Source organism: Canis lupus, chromosome 4, assembly GCF_048164855.1.
Source record: "Canis lupus baileyi chromosome 4, mCanLup2.hap1, whole genome shotgun sequence".
Classification (NCBI taxonomy): Eukaryota; Metazoa; Chordata; class Mammalia; order Carnivora; family Canidae; genus Canis; species Canis lupus.
Window position 1 is genome coordinate 26,149,468 of NC_132841.1, and position 16,196 is coordinate 26,165,663.

Below are 16,196 nucleotides of genomic sequence, written 5' to 3' on the forward strand. Positions count from 1 at the left end.
TTTTTGGTTTTTTTTAAGATTTTATTTATTTATTCATGAGAGACAGAGAGAGAGGGGCATAGACACAGGCAGAGGGAGAAGCAGGCTCCATGCAGGGAGCCTGACATGGGACTCGATCCCGGGTCTCCAGGGTCACGCCGTGGGCCGCAGGCAGGCGCTAAACCGCTGAGCATCCCCCTGCTTCATTCTTGTTAATGGCAACATGATACTCCATTGTATAGATGTCATAATTTATTACTCATTCCCTGAAAGAGAGACATTTAGGTTGTTTACTATTCAAACAATGCTACAATAAATATTACTTGCATGTGTGCAAGTTCATCGGTAGAATAAATTGCTAAAAGTGAAGTTGTTGGGTCCAAGCATTTGTGCATTTTAATTTTTGTTAGATATTGTCAGATTGACCTTAATAGAAGTTTTACCAATTTATTCTTCCACTAGCAATTTATGAGTTTGCCAGTTAATCCACACCATTGCCAAAATAATCTACTACTGAACTTTATCATTTTTTCCAATGTGATAGGTTCAAAAATGATATCTTAATTCCCTTTCTACATAAGTAAGCTGCAGAAGTATTTTTAAATAGTAATATAGTAAGGGAAGGTGACAGCTTTATTGGGATGTGCATCTTTCAGGAGGACTAATTGCATTGCAGACTGTGTCATATATTTTGTTAAAAGCCCATATGACTATAAAATATTGAATGGGAAAAGGAAGATGATTTAACAGATTGAGAAGTCTTTCTCCCATTTTATTTATAGCATAGTCTTTACCCTGTCCATCTCTTGCCATTGCAGAGTAGTGGGGGTTTTTTGGTAGTTGTCTTCCTAAGCACCCAAAGGGAAGCTAAGTCCTGTCTAGTCTAAGGGAGAGTCTGGAGGACTTAGCTGCTTTCCATTTTTAAAGTTGTATAAAGGAGGGTGCACCTGGGAGGCTCAGTGGCTGAACGTCTGCCTTTGGCTCAGATCCTGATGATAGGGTCCTCACAAGGAAACCTGCTTCTCCCTCTGCCTATGTCTCTGTCTCTCTCTCTCTCTCTCTTTCTCTGTCTTTCATGAATAAATAAAATCTTAAAAAAAAATAAAGTTCTGTAAAGGGTAAATGTTAATACCTGCCTGCCCACCAGCAGCTATCATTTGCTCTGCCATGACCTATGAGACACACCAAGGATCTGAATTTACCCTGTCCCAGATATAGGGCTCCACTGTAGATATGTAGGACCTGAAGTGTGGAAGATGTTTTGAATGAATATTTCCCAAGCATTTATTGAGCATCTACTGTATGCCAGGTACTGTTTAAGCCCTGATATGTCAGTGGTAAATGAAACAAAGTCCTTGCCCTCAGGAAGCCTACTTTCTGGACAATAAACTAATATGAGAAAGAAAGAAGCATCCCTGACAGTTGTCACCTAGTAACTGGCAGTGGTGTTCCCTTATTGAAGATAAACAATGTTATAGAATATCACATCAGATGAGGGTTCTGCATGACTGTACTGTGATGAACCATCTTCACTCAAACAGGCCTGGACAGACATGCAACACAAAAATAACCAGATACCCACCCCCTATTAATATGAGTAAGATATTGAATTGCCCCAACTTTCTAAAAACACTAAATCAGGAATAGCACCCCACCTCCTTGTTTCCTTGAAGGCTTTACATCTCTTAACTCAAGCCAAAATCCTATACAAGCCCCTCCCAATACTCTCTTATTGAGTTTTCCTGTTCTTTTCAATAGTGTTTAGTCTTAATTGTTACATGAAGTTTAAAACACTTTGACTAATGTGTGCCCCCCACAGCCCCCCTGTGATCTTTGCTCAGTGGGAATTGACTCTTGGGAGCCAAAAATGGATACACACACATCTCCAGTAGAAAACAGATAAAAGGATAGAGTGATAGAGAGCACTTGCTATCTCATAGCACTGAGAGACCTTCTGCAGAGGTGACATTTGAGCAGAGGCCTGAATGAAATGGAGGAGGAACCATGTGGATATTTAGAGGTTGAGGAAAAAGGAAGTGCACTGACCTCTAAAATAGACTTGGCATGTTCTCCAAACAAGAGGCCAATTTAGCTTAAGAGTGAGCAAGGGAAGGAATGATTAGAAGTAAACTTAGAAGTAGCCAGAGCTCCAACCATGCAAGCCTCAAAGGTCCTGGTGAAGACTAGATAGATTTTGCTTCAAGTTACAGGAAGCCATTGAAAGATTCTGGGTTTGTTAGGAGAGTGACTCATCTCCATTGTGGCCAGAGTGACACTGCCCTTAGGCTAAGGCAGAGAAGGCCTGATCCACCCACCTCCTACTTGCCTGGCCTGGAGACCGTTGTCTCTGAAAATTTCGTCAAACTCTTCTGGGTCCTTTATTAGAAATCTGGAAGAAGGAAGGATAAAAGCCATAAGCAGAACCAAAGGAAAATGCACCAGGATCTCAGAAATTCTGTGGTAGAATGAGACATCAGTGGATATAATAGGAAACAGGATTTTTTTTAAAGATTTATTTATTTATTTTTATAAATTAATTTTTTATTGGTGTTCAAAATACCAACATACAGAATAACACTCAGTGCTCATCCCGTCAAGTGCCCCCCTCAGTGCCCATCACCCATTCATCCCCACCCCCCGCCCTGCTCCCCTTCCACCACCCCTAGTTCGTTTCCCAGAGTTAGGAGTCTTTATGTTCTGTCTCCCTTTCTGATATTTCCCACACATTTAAGATTTATTTATTTATTCAGAGAGAGCGAGAGAGAGGCAGAGACACAGGCAGAGGGAGAAGCAGGCTCCATGCAGGAAGCCTGATGTGGGACTTGATCCCGGGTCTCCAGGATCACACCCCAGGCTGCAGGCGGCGCTAAACCGCTGCGCCACCAGGGCTACCCCAAAACAGGATTTTTCTTAACATTTCTTCATTTGAATAAAAAACTCAGGCTGGCAAATTAGTTGTTATGTGAGCCTGTTTTTGGTTCAGAGATCGGCCTTTGCTGATGGGCACCAGCAGAGGGTGCTATAAACCTCAGCAGCCTGGATGCCTTTGGTCTCAGGCACAGAATGAAGTAGGGACGTTTCTGTTTTGAACATAGTGTGTGCATCAGAATCACCTGCTTTCCCTCCCACCTTCCCCCATTTCTAGCAGGTTCCCAGGTTAGATGCAGATGCAGATGCAGATGTTCGATGCTGATGCTTCCAGGCAGATTGTTTCTCTTTCTGGAGGTGATAAGAATTCCCTGAAGAGCCTCTCAGCAGTCTGAGGCACCCTCCCCTAAGGGCATTTCAGAATGGGGTGGAGCGAGAATGCAGGTGTTCCTACATTCTTCCTCCCTCCTCTTGAGCAGTTGTAAAAGTATTGTGTCCACTGAAGCTCTACAAATAGCTACCATAAGCATCACACTTAGCTTTTTTATTCCCTCATTCCATCTTTTAATTTTGGCTTCCAGTCGTACATTACAAGTGTACAGAAATACAATTGACTGGGACACCTGGGTGGCTCAGTGGTTGAGCGTCTCCCTTAGGCTCGGGGCATGATCCCAGGTCCAGGGATCGGGCTCCCTGCAGGGAGCCAGCTTCTCTCTCTGCCTACGTCTCTCCCTCTCTCTCTCTGTGTCTCTCATGAATAAATAAATAAAATCTTTTTAAAAATTATTAAAAAAAAAAGAAATACAATTGACTGTTGGACATTGGCCTTTTATCCTGTGACACTGCCAAACTCAGGTACCGTATTAGTTCTAGAAGTTCTTTTGTAGGCTTCTTAGGGTTTTGCACATAGTCATAAACAATCTTGTCCATCAATGAATAGCGACTGTTTTATCCTTCCCCCACTCCGTCTTGAATTCTTGTTTCTCTGGTGGCCAGAACCAGTTTCTCTGCTGACCCCATTCCGTCATATTCAGGAGCAGTTAACACACTAAGTCACAAAGCAATTGACAGTATTCTGAATTCTAAGTGACCACTGAGGACACTTAGGGAAAAGACGTCTGAAATGATGACAAACAAGGGCCCTGAGATGAGAGAGACCTAGCCTTGAAATAGTTCTCGTAGGCCAGAGCTAGAGAGTAGAACCCCACCTTCCTAAGGTGGGGAGGTTAGGCTCCAGCTCCGAGTGGGAAGAGTCTAGCCTTTGGCACCCAGGAATTCCTGTGTGGGTCAGGTACCTGAATTGTAGCACCCAAGGGGACTCTTGGATTAAGCCTTAGGGTGGACCAAGGTTTGGCAGAGGTAAAGGGAGACCTCAGCCCATTTGATAGGTCATGAGAATTGGTAATGGAATTCTCATGGAGGGCTCCAAAAGGAAAGCAACAGATCGGGCTTCTAATCTAGGCAGCAGGCTAGAGGAAGTTTGCCCTTTCTTGGTTACTAGTTGAGTGGGGATAAATGGCATTTGGGAGCAACGTAATTCATTTGTGTTCTCTCTCCCTGCACACTGCCTGGTACCTTCATACATTGGCACTAGGGTCCTTTTACTAAGCAGCTCCCCTTCATAGCTTCATCTTCCCTTTGCTTCAAAACTTAAAGGTAGCCATTATTTTCTCAAGGAAAATGGCATGTCTAAAATGCATTGTGTTTTCATTTCCCTAGCTGTAGGTTAGCATGTGTTTGGACAGACTCAGAGTTGGTACTGCCTTTGGCTTCACACTCTTGGCTCCACCTCTCCATATAATCCCGCCTGTTAGGAAAACCATTTAAAATAGAAATAGTTGATAACTTCAGCTGTCACACTGTAATAGGGCTTGGCTTACAGGGGGAAAGCCTGGCCTCTGCCTCCTACACGTGATGTAGTGGTACTGTGCCTGAGCTTAGGCAAGTCACCAAATTGCTGCCTCAGTTTCCCTATTTGATGTGATGGGATGGTAATAGCTGGAAAGAGATATAGTATAATGGTTTAAGGGCATGGACTCTGAAGCCAGGTGCCTAGACTTAAATCCTGACTCCTCTCCTTACTAGCTCCATAACCTTGGCAAGTTATATATCCTCTTTGTCTCTCAGTTTTGAGTTGCTAATAGTACTTAAATGTATAGAGTTATTATGAGGATTAATGAGTTAGTTCCTGCAAAGGATATAAAATATTACCTGGAACATCATAAGTAGAAGATAGCATCATCTTCATCACATTATAAGGATCTGTTGAGTTCATGGTATGAAAGTATTTTGAAACTGAAAAGTGATATCCACCTTCTGACTATTACCTTACCAAAGCTATTTAATAGTGGAACTCATTGTGCTGAGCCTGCAGATTGAGGACGGCTGTTATTTTGGGAGGGGGGTGTTGTTTGTTTTGTTGAAGTAGAGTTGACACAAATTTCATAATATTACATAATTTTCAGGTGTACAACGTAGTGATTCCACAACTCTCCGTGTTATGCTGTACTCACCACACATCTCTATTACAATGTCACGGACTATATTCCCTACTCTGAAAGATGCCTTTCATCTCTGTGACTTACTCATTTCGAAACTGGAAGCCTCTACCTCCCACTCCCCTCACCCATTTCTCCCATCCCTCCACCCATTCCCCTCTGGTAACCAGCCATTAGTTTATTTTCTTTTTTGTTGGTTTGTTTGAAAACGTTATTTATTTCACAGAGAGAGCATGAGCAGGGGAAGGGACAGAGGGACAGAACGAGAAGCAGGGGAGAAGCAGGCCCCCTGCTGAGCAGGGAGCCCAACGTGGGGCTCAATCCCAGGACCCGGAGATCACGACCTGAGCTGAAGGCAGACGCTTAACTGGCTGAGCCACTCAGGTGCTCCCCTCACTTTGTTTTTTGTATTTATGGGTCTGTTTCTGGGGTTTTTTTTTGTTCATTTGGTTTTTTTTTTTTTTTTTAGATTTCACACATAACTGAAATCATATTTGTTTTTCTTTGTCTTCACTTAGATAATACTCTGTAGGATCAGCTATGTTGTCACAAATGGTAAGACTGCATCCTTTTTTATGGCTGATTGATATTCCATTACATACACACACCACATCTTTGTTCCTCTATTGATGGACATTTGAATTGCTTCTATAGCTTGGCTATTGTAAATAATGCTGCAGTAAACATAAAAGTGTATATGTCTTTTTGAATTAGTATTTTTGTTTTCTTTGCGTAAATACCCAGTAGTGGAGAAGAGGGCTGATTTTGTTTTTTGTTTTTCGTTGTTTTTTTTTAAGATTTTATTTATTTATTCATGAGACACACACACACACAGAGAGAGAGAGAGAGAGGCAGAGAGAGAAGTGGTCTCCTCACAGGGACTCGATCCCAGATTCTGGGATCACGCCCTGAGCTGAAGGCAGACGCTCAACCGCTGAACCATCCAGGCGTCCCAAGGGCTGATTTTGAATGTCACCTTCCCAAAGCCCCATTACACTGTCCTTATCTGGGCAATTCCTCTGCCCACAAACTGGCATACAGGACGTAGGTCCTCTTTATATAGAGCCTCCGATGCTGGTGAATTAAGAACTGAGGCTATCACACCCCCAGGGAATGACTTAACCACCCACACAGGAGGGACCTGGGGAGGGAGTTCTCAGTGGGCATCAGGGACAAGGACAGAAACTGAGAGGGAATTATGAGAAGCCTGACCCTTGTGCCCACCTTCTAGAAGACTGGAGAGACTTCCAGTCTTATCTCTAAAAGAAGAGTTCTGTTCTTTTTTTTAAAAAAAAGATTTATTTATTTATGTATTTATGATAGAGAGAGAGAGAGAGAGAGGCAGAGACACAGGAGGAGGGAGAAGCAGGCTGCATGCCGGGAGCCCAACGTGGGACTGGATCCCGGGACTCCAGGATCATGCCCCAGGCCAAAGGCAGGCGCTAAACCACTGAGCCACCCAGGGATCCCCAAGAGTTCTGTTCTCACTTCACAAGGTGCTTGAAGAAGACAGTGAGGTAATAGTCCCAGATAAATAAAAAAGATATTATTGGAGTATAATAGGTGAATTACCGTATCTGAACCAAACCTCCCTAAAAGTCCTGTCAGACGGTCAGTGTGTGAGGATGAGCAGTATACCCTCTTTTGATATAGGACTCTCTTGCTAGCCTTCATGTTTGCCCTGATAAGCCTTTTCTGCTAGGTGGCCCTCTAAATTGTACTCATTGAGGGCTTTGGTTGAATTTTGGCCACTCAGCTTCCTAGTCTCTATGCTTTTCCGCACTTTGGGACTCCCCCTCCACACACATAATACAGGTGTTTTTGCAATAGGGATCGAGCCTTCTGTGGTAGACTCACACTCTGTAGTATGACTTTACCGCTCCCTGTCTCAAGAGACAAAGTCTATTTCCCCACTCCTTTACAGTAACTGTCTTTGTGACTAATAAAATGTGGTGGACATGCTGATATGTGACTCATGAGGCTACCACTTTCACCCTCTTGGGATGCTGGCCTGAAATGGCTGTGCCATAAAGGAACCTAAAATGAAAGATCATGTAAGATAGAGAGAGGCCCAGCTTACCAAACGATCCCGGGTGAGCCCAGCCTCTAGCTGACCTACCAGCTGAGACAGCTGCATGAGTAAGCCCAATAGAGATCAGGAGAACTGTCCAATCAATGTGCAGATTCATAGACATAATTTATCTTAAAGCACTAAGCTTTAGTGCATTTGTTAGGTTGCATTAGATAACTGATATGCCGTGCATTTTATTTCTAACACCCCTTCCCACTGGTCTTCTATAGTTTGAAAGGCCTGGCTTTATTTAGGAGGTCAGAGGTGGTTTTCCAGCCTTCTTGGCCAATATCCAGTTCCATATTGTCCTGAAGTCTGTTTTCACAAGGCTGGTCTTGGCTCTGAGGCTATATATCTTAAATGCAATCTCATTGGTGACTCACCGATGCATTCTCATTTGGCTTTGCCTGGAATTAGATGGACCAACACATATGCTTTCAAAATTTTTCTGTTAAGAAATCACAAATTTAGACTTTTACCTGTGCGTAGCCAAGATGGAGTATAGGGACCAGATTTGCCCTCTCGCTTCATTGTTGCATCCTAGTTTGTCGCCATCATCCTAAATATACTCCTGATGTGATGTGGGCCCAGCATGGAGAACAGCCAGCCCTTGCTCCCCTTGATCTGGCCTCCACTGACCTCTCCAGCCTGCCCTTGTTAATTAAGTAACCCCTCTTCTGACTATTTCCTCCCCTGACATCCCATCTGTTGTACCATTCCTGCCATATTATTTGCAGTTTGTTGAACACACCATGCTCTATCATGCCTAGGCATCTTTCCTTATGTGCTGCCCATTCCCTCCTAGCTGGCCACATAAACATGTCCTCCATTTTTAAGAATCTGTTTAACTCTGGGGCCTTCCTGATGCTCTCAGGGTGAACTGACTCCTTCATAATCCATGGTTCTCTGTTCATATAGCGATCCTTGTGCCTACAGCACGTTACAGTCCTTGTTCATGGTTGTCTCCCTTTCTAGTTCATTGTTAATGAGTCAGAGACTCATCATTAAAAACGAGTCTCTGACTCATTAAAACTTTCATTTTAATGCAGTGTCTGACACACACTAATTGCTTAGTAAACATTTATAGAAGGAAGTGTGAGGGGGTGCCTGGGTGGCTCAGCAGTTGAGCCTCTGCCTTCTGCTCAGGGCGTGATCTTGGGGTCCTGGGACTGAGTCCCATATCAGGATCCCTGCGGGGAGCCTGCTTCTCCCTCTGCCTATGTCTCTGTCTCTCTCTCTCTCTCTCATGAATAAATAAATAAAATCTTAAAAAAAAAAAAAGTGTGAGAGGAAGGAACATGTGTGACAAAAATCTAAAAAGATAGGGATGTCCCCAGGGCTAGAAGAATAGCCCATGCAAAAGCAGAGTGTTCCTTCTGAGTGATGAATCCAGTAGCTTGATTTCATGCTAACAGAGCCATTGTGACATTAATTAGGACTTTGTTAATTTTGAAGGAATAACAAACTGGATCCTTTATGTTACACCATTTATCAACAGATTTGTTCAACTTAAATACTGGGACATAAACAAGAGCTAACAAGAGCAAACGTTTCAGGTAACCATCAAACACTTGACAAGTAGCCCTTTCCACATAAACAATTGATGGACTGAATTAGAAAATATTCTCATCTGTTCATTAAAACAGATTGCCCTTAAGATCCTTACTGAGGAGCAATTTATTAGCATAGTTCCACTAGATTCCTGAAGGCAATACAACTGAATTCCTTTTAATATGCTTTATGATTCAGTCAAGCCAACTCTTGTCAGAGGGACCTAGTTAATCTGAATTAACTATATTTGAAGTCTTGGCATTACAGACTGAGAGCAGAATGATTCATTCAAATGGTGTGTCTTTGTAGCTTGTCCCAGAAGATTGCTGGAAACACAGAAAATTGATGGTGTTTTGGAGAAGATGAAGATGTCCCTGGGTACACCTTGGCCCCTAGATGTAAACCTTGTGAGCTTGGTGACTTTCTACTTGTAGGGGAGCTATAGCAGAAGCCTTGACTTTTAACAGGCAACCCCTCCCAATTTCCCCCTCCTCCTCCTCAAAAAAACAAAACAAAACAAAACAAAAAACCCAAAAAACAAAAAAAACAAAAACAAAAACAAACCCAACAGGGTACCTGGGTGGCTCAAGTGGTTGAGCTTCTGCCTTTGGCTCAGGTCATGATCCCGGGTCTGGGGATCAAGTCCCACATATGGCTTCCTGCAAGGAGCCTGCTTCTCCCTCTGTCTATGTCTCTGCCTCTCTCTCTCTCTGTCTCTCATGAATAAATACTTTAAAACAAACAAACAAACAAACAAGCAAAAAAAAAAAAAACCCAACTTCTATACACATATATTCATAGAGCTTTCCTGTGGCATAAAGGATTTTAAATGAAGAAAATATAGGCCAGTCATGGAACGTCATCCTGTTAGAATAGAAGGGTATGTTACCTGGGGAGGGAATCTACACATGAACACACATCTATTGGGAAAGGAAAGAGGCCATCAATGCTAGGCTGTGCTTTACTAACAGGGCCTTAGGCATTTTTTTTTCAGCTATGATTTTTGTACTTTACTAAAAATTTCCTGGAGTTGGGGTTTCAAGGAATTAATAAGCTTTGGGAAAAGCTGAGATGAGTATGAAGGCCTTCCGTCCCATCAGAGAGCAATGTTGGACTCCTGAGACAGGTGATGTCTTTTCCTGAGCTCCCAGGAATGGAGCCATAGTTGGGCAGATAGACATGCACTCTAGAAAATCCAGTAGCTTCCTCCTGCAAAGACCCAGAGTAGATTATTCTGGGCGCCACCACTGCTGTGGTTTCCCCTTCCATGCTAGGCTAAAATCAAGGTGGCTTGATATCCTGAACTAAACAAGAAGACAGTACTCCAAACTTGGACGGAAACCTCTGGTTCTGTATATTCTGTGTCTCTTCATTGACATGTTGTTTCTCATCCATCTTTGCAATTTCCTTCCTTTGCAATTGCTGCCATTTTTTCCTAGTTGCACTGAGTTTAGGTATGAGGATTGTACTGCTGAAATTGCCCTTCCAGGTTGTGTTTACAGGGCTTAGAATGCAACCTTTGCAAAGGAGCACATCTTTAGTCTTCCTGGCCCTCTTCTAAGCAGTTATTTCTGAAATCATGGTTCTTATATATTTATATTATACTTATATATTTAAATATAAATACATATTAGAACATATATATAAAACATACATAACTTATAGATGTATATATATGCATATATAAACATAACGTATAAGCATATGTATAAACATTTTCTATTTTATACATGTATTATATATTTTGGGTATTTACATTCCTATACTATTAACTGACTCTCCTGATTGGCCCTTCTACCCCTCTTCTCTGAGATACTCCTCTCCTTCCGCATTTTTTTCCACTTCATTTAATAGCAATTTGTTGATCCACTATGAATAACACCTATATCTCAGGCCCTTCAGAGGAGTTAAAGATGAAAATCACACTGTCCACCCTCAGGTCCTTATAATCTGATAAAGGAAAGTAGAAAAAACACAATTGAGTGTGAATGGTCATTGTTCTATTTTTGAGCACCTGTTATATGTTTAGTGCTTTAAATATAATGTTTCACTTAATCAGACCTTGTAAAATAGTGGTATCACCCCCCATATGCAGCTTTTGAAGCATTTCCTCAAGGTTATACTGCTAGTAAGTGCAGAGTTGGGATTCAAACCTGGGTTGGTCTCCAAGAGTGTCTTCCAGGAGCTGCCCTACTGTATTAGGAGGCCTCAGTGCAGACCATAAAGGCAGGCGCCATAAAAGTGATATGAGGTTCCAAGGAGGAGCTGAATCTGGGAAGGCTTTGGAAATACACTTGAGATAGGTATGCTTGTTTACATCTTCTGAGCAGCAGATGCTGAGGTAGAATTAAATGTGCAAGAGATTTACTGAGGGATGTGCCTGTGACAGACAAAGGAGGAGAAGCTTCAGATTTCTACATAGGAAAGAAGATTGGGTAAGATAGCAACACAGTTCTAAGAACATTTCAGTCAGGCCAAAAAAAATCATCCTTAAGCCAAAGTCACCTATTAGAGGAGACTCAATGTTGGACAGGGATGGACGTGCATGAGGATCCCTGTTCATCATTATGCTCGGTTACAAGCTAGGAATAAGGGCAGCCCGGGTGGCTCAGCGGTTTAGCGCCACCTTCAGCCCAGCCCAGGGCCTGATCCTGGAGACCCGGAATCGAGTCCCACATCGGGCTCCCTGCATGGAGCCTGCATCTCCTTCTGCCTGTGTCTCTGCCTCTCTCTCTGTGTGTGTCTCATGAATAAATAAATAAAATCTTAAAAAAAAAAAAAAAACAAGCTAGGAATAACCTCCTGGGTTTCACTGGATCCAGAAAGGCAGCAGCTGGAGCTGTGGTCTGCTGTGCTCTGCACGCAGCTGATCTGAACAGTGCATTTTCATGGCTGCCATGAGAAGCTTAGAAGAATTGGTTAAATTTGGGGATAGCTCTGTTGAGAGTGACATTTGAGACAGCACATTTTCTATGAAACACCAGGCTCTTGAGATCCTTCTTGAAAAAACTTAACTGGGAACATATTGCATTCTCCTTTCAGAGACTCATCATGCATATTAACTCAAGGCTCTGAGAAGTTCCACTTTAAAAATGGGTTAACTCATCCAACAGTTCCCAAATCTGCTTGATCACAGAGCTTTTTATACATGTGTAAATTCTATTAATACACTGTGTAAATAGTGGCTAAAAAAAACTCTAAAGACTGTGCTTGCTTAGAAAGTTAGGTTAGGCCATATTGTGGAGGGCTTTAGACTATTTAACCTGGTGGCATTGATAGCTTTATGGAAGGGTTCAGAAGAGGGGAGTCATGCACTTGGTTGTGTTACCTGGCAGTGGGTGTGTAGTGGGGATTGGAGCAAGAGTGTGGTCCTTAAAATTAAGCCCTGGTTACTTACAGCCATAATGAGCCTCGGGATTTCCCCCAGTCTCTAGACATAGCCCATGAATCACTTGAAATATAATTGCTTTATTTCCAACCAAAGGTCTAGGAGAACTCAAACTGGTGGGAGGGGTGGTGGGGTCACCCAGTAGCAAACTGACCAACCTCCTACAGCCAGAGATAATGGCCTATTGTGGCCCTGGCTTCCTCATCAGCTTCCCTCTGTACTGAGGGTCCAGGCGGCTGGCAGCCAAGCTGTCCTTGTGACTTTCCTCAGAACTCTCCCTCACCCTCCTTCCACTGCCTCCCACACCAGGCCAAGAGATACAGGGCAGCCACACAGTAGATGCAGGCAGCCGTGGAATCTGAGTCATGAAACATTCTCAGCAGTGACCCAGTGACCGGTCTATGGAGAAGCTAGCTTTCCTCTCCCTTCATTGGGGAGGTTCATGCCTCTACTATAAATTTACCAGGGGAAATTTTTATTTTTATTTTTATTTTTATTTTTTTTCAGGGGAAATTTTTAAAGCCAACTATCTCTGTTAATGCACCATGACAAGGGTGGTCCAAAGCAGTGGAGCCTTTGAATGTTTCATAAATATAATTAATCTCCCCCAATGGGGAAGGCTTTGACAGTGAGGAGGCAATGTGAATTGTGGTTAAGAATGTATGTCCTGGGCTCAGACAGAGCTGGCTTTAAATTTTGTCTCTACCCACCAAAAGAACTAGCTTTACATCCTGGGCCAGTTACCTAACCTCTATAGGTTCATGTTTCTTATCTATGGCAGATCTCATACTATGTGTTTTGTGGAGTTGTTATAAGAATTTTAAAAAGCCTATGAAGTGTTTAGAACAGTGCCTGGCACAAAGAAAGTGACTGATACGTGTTAGCCATGATTATTTTGATTGTGTTTATCATTATTAGTGTCATTCTTAGATATTGGGTGGGTACGGATAGAGTTGAGTCAGAAATGGTTCTCACCATTAAAGAGGTTCACAGAGAAGGCAGAAGGCAGAGTATTAAAAAAGAAAACAAAAACATGAGATGCAGGGCCGGCCCCTGGGTGGCTCAGTCAGCTCAGCACCTGCCTTCGGCTCAGGTCATGATCTCAGCGTCCTGGGATTGGGCCCAACACTGGGCTCCTTGCTTCTCCCTCTTCCTCTGCCTGCCACTCTTCCTGCTTGTGCTCTTGTGCTCTCTGTCTCTGTCAAATAAACAGATAAAATCTTTAAAAAAAAATACCACCCATGATATATAAGTAAATTTTACTTAAAAAGACCCCCATAGATAGGGGTACCTGGGTGGCTTCATTGGTTAAGCATCTGACTCTTGGCTTTAGCTCAGGTCATGATCTCAGGATCATGAGACTGAGCCCTGAGTCGGGCTCCACACTCAGTAGGGATTCCACTTGAAATTTTCTCTTTCCCTCTCCGTCTGCCACTCCTCCACTCATTCTCTCTCTCTCTCAAATAAATAAATCTTAAAAAAAAAACACATAAATATTGGGATGCCTGGGTAGCTCAGTGATTGAGCGGCTGCCTTCTGCTCAAGGTGTGATCCTGGAGTCCCGGGATCAAGTCCCACATCAGGCTTCCTGCATGGAGCCTGCTTCTCCCTCTGCCTGTGTCTCTGCCTCTCTCTGTCTCCTTCTGTGTCTCTCATGAATAAATAAATAAAATCTTTTTTTAAAAACATAAATATTAAACTCTAGTTAATGATATGCATACTGAAGTATTTATAGGTAAAGTGTACTGATGTCTGCATCTAACTTTGAAATGCATCAAAATGGTAAGATGGATTGATGAATGGAATGATGGATAGATATGAGAGGAGAACAAACATAACAAAATGTAAACTGTAGAGTCTAAATAGTAGATGTATGGCATCCATTATGCAATTCTTTCAACTTTTCTGTATGTTTGGAAATTTTCATAATAAAATATTGGGAAACCATGTAATAAATGCCATAAGGCAATAAGTGCCATAGAAGTTCAGAGAAAGTAAAAGCTGATAAATCAGAAAAACACTGTGGTGGGAGTACATTGGAGTTGGGCTTTAAAAGGAATCAGAGGGTTTAACTCAAAACGGTGGGGCTGGAGAAGCATTCTAGGTAGGATGAGCAGCATAGGCAAGGGAAGTGAGGCTGAAAACACTGATTTGGGGATCACCTGTGACCTGAGTTAGCACAGGTGGCAGGTAAGAAACATGACTGTGATGGAAGGCAGAGTAGAACTGTCATCCCTATTCCTTATGCCAGGGACCTTATGCTATGGGGAAAGGGGGGAGGCACTGAAATTTCTCTGTCTTCATTTCCCCTGTCACTTTGGGCTAAGCTTGTCCATAAGGCAGGTGTGAGTTTTTCCAAGGAACCAAAACATGTTTCGCCAGTGTTCTAATTGGAGCTCTGAGCAAGAGCGCAGGTTGCTGACTGCATGATAAATAGCAAAGTCCTTTTATGTCAGTCTCTGCATCAACCCAGAATCATTCCACCAGAATAGCAACTGGGAGGAACTGCATGAAACTTGCACTTACTCTGTATTCTATTAAGCTGTAATCCCACCATCTTCTTTTAATCATCACATTTTATATTAAATACTAAATCAAAATAGAGTCCACGCTGCATGAGCTCTGGAGAGCTGTCAAATGCTTCTCCTTCCCCCTTAGGAGTCACTGCTGGGCTTTGATAGGCAGCCTAGATCAGTGGTTTTCATGCTTCGGTGTACCTGAGAATGATAGCCCAAAGTCGTGTGCACAAAACCAGGCACACTGTCCTTTATGGACAATTTCAGGCATTTTTCACATACCGGCTTGACTTTTGAGCCCAGTTAATCCTAGGATGGCCCTCACCTCCAGCCATGGGTCTTAATTCCCCCAAATATTTTAAGTCTCTCTATTCACTTTCACCCTCCTTAGTTTTCACCCCAGTCCTACCTGTGCTTCCTTCTATCTGTATTGTCCTCTCACTGCTGCTCTCCTTGCCACCTTCTCCCTTGATGCCCTCTGGAACCTTGTTCTTCCTGTAAATAAACTACCCTAAGTCTTCAACTTCATGGCTGAATGCTCTTTCACACTTCTCACCTTAGCAAAAAAGGACCTTTACCCATAGGTGTTCCCTCTTCCCAGAGGGAGGCCTGCTCATTCTGCCCATGCCTTCATTTTTTTTTTTAAAGATTTATTTATTCATGAGAGACACAGAGAGGCAGAGACACAGGCAGAGGGAGAAGCAGGCTCCTCATGGGGAGCCCGATGTGGAACTCGATCCCAGATTCTGGGATCACGACCTGAGCCAAAGGTAGGCAGGCACCCAACTGCTGAGCCACAGCAGGGATGTGTCGTGTCGTGTCCCCCGTCCCCCCCCCCACCCCACCTTCTTGCACTCAAGGGCTGGACCTGGGGGTGGGAAGCGTGGCTACTTTTTTTAACTACTCCACCCTCCTATAAAATCACCCTCCTATGAAATCACTTCCGTCATCAGTTCTATCATCCTTTACTTGTTATCCTTTATGACCAGCTTCCTGGTTACTCCCTTGTGTTCCCTGAGGACTTTAGCCCTGACTCCCAGTTTTCCTTTCCACCTCTTATCCGAACAACATCCTGGTGACTTCAGTATCCCTGCCAGCAGCTTGTGCCTATCCCACCATTGAGTATTGAATGTGTGCGTGCAGGACAGTTAGCTCCAACCACCTAGTCTCACCTATCATCTTTGACCTTCTCAACTCCAATGAACTTGACTTCCTCTCCACCCTTCCATGGCTGGTCACCACCCAGAATGCTCAACTGCTAAACCTTACATCTCAGTGTCCCACATACTAACCATAACCACAGCTTATAGTTTAATCTCTCTCTC

General features: G+C 43.1%; 3 long non-coding RNA genes across 5 annotated transcripts in view; 1 reads left to right on the forward strand and 2 right to left on the reverse strand.

The window, feature by feature from the left end:
- On the reverse strand, positions 1-3,890 carry LOC140632047 (uncharacterized). Its single transcript, XR_012029551.1, has 3 exons — positions 3,707-3,890; positions 2,306-2,368; positions 1-245 (listed from the first exon to the last, which is right to left on the reverse strand). It is a non-coding gene; the product is annotated as an uncharacterized lncRNA (long non-coding RNA).
- The window catches only part of LOC140632050 (uncharacterized), a 17,583-nt gene continuing 4,342 nt past the window's right edge, over positions 2,956-16,196 (forward strand). Inside the window, exons 1-5 of one of the 2 annotated variants that reach the window (XR_012029555.1) lie at positions 2,956-5,123; positions 5,572-5,729; positions 5,864-5,900; positions 8,915-8,972; positions 9,277-15,641. This is a non-coding gene — a long non-coding RNA (uncharacterized lncRNA). The remainder of the gene's footprint in view (positions 5,124-5,571; positions 5,730-5,863; positions 5,901-8,914; positions 8,973-9,276; positions 15,642-16,196) is intronic. The other variant, XR_012029556.1, reaches the window with a different exon arrangement.
- Positions 6,666-16,196, reverse strand: part of LOC140632049 (uncharacterized) — a 15,668-nt gene continuing 6,137 nt past the window's right edge. Inside the window, exons 3-5 of one of the 2 annotated variants that reach the window (XR_012029554.1) lie at positions 13,331-13,553; positions 11,121-11,347; positions 6,666-7,823 (exon numbers count right to left, since the gene is read on the reverse strand). This is a non-coding gene — a long non-coding RNA (uncharacterized lncRNA). Of the gene's footprint in view, positions 7,824-9,727; positions 10,177-11,120; positions 11,348-13,330; positions 13,554-16,196 lie in introns of those variants that run through there. The other variant, XR_012029553.1, reaches the window with a different exon arrangement.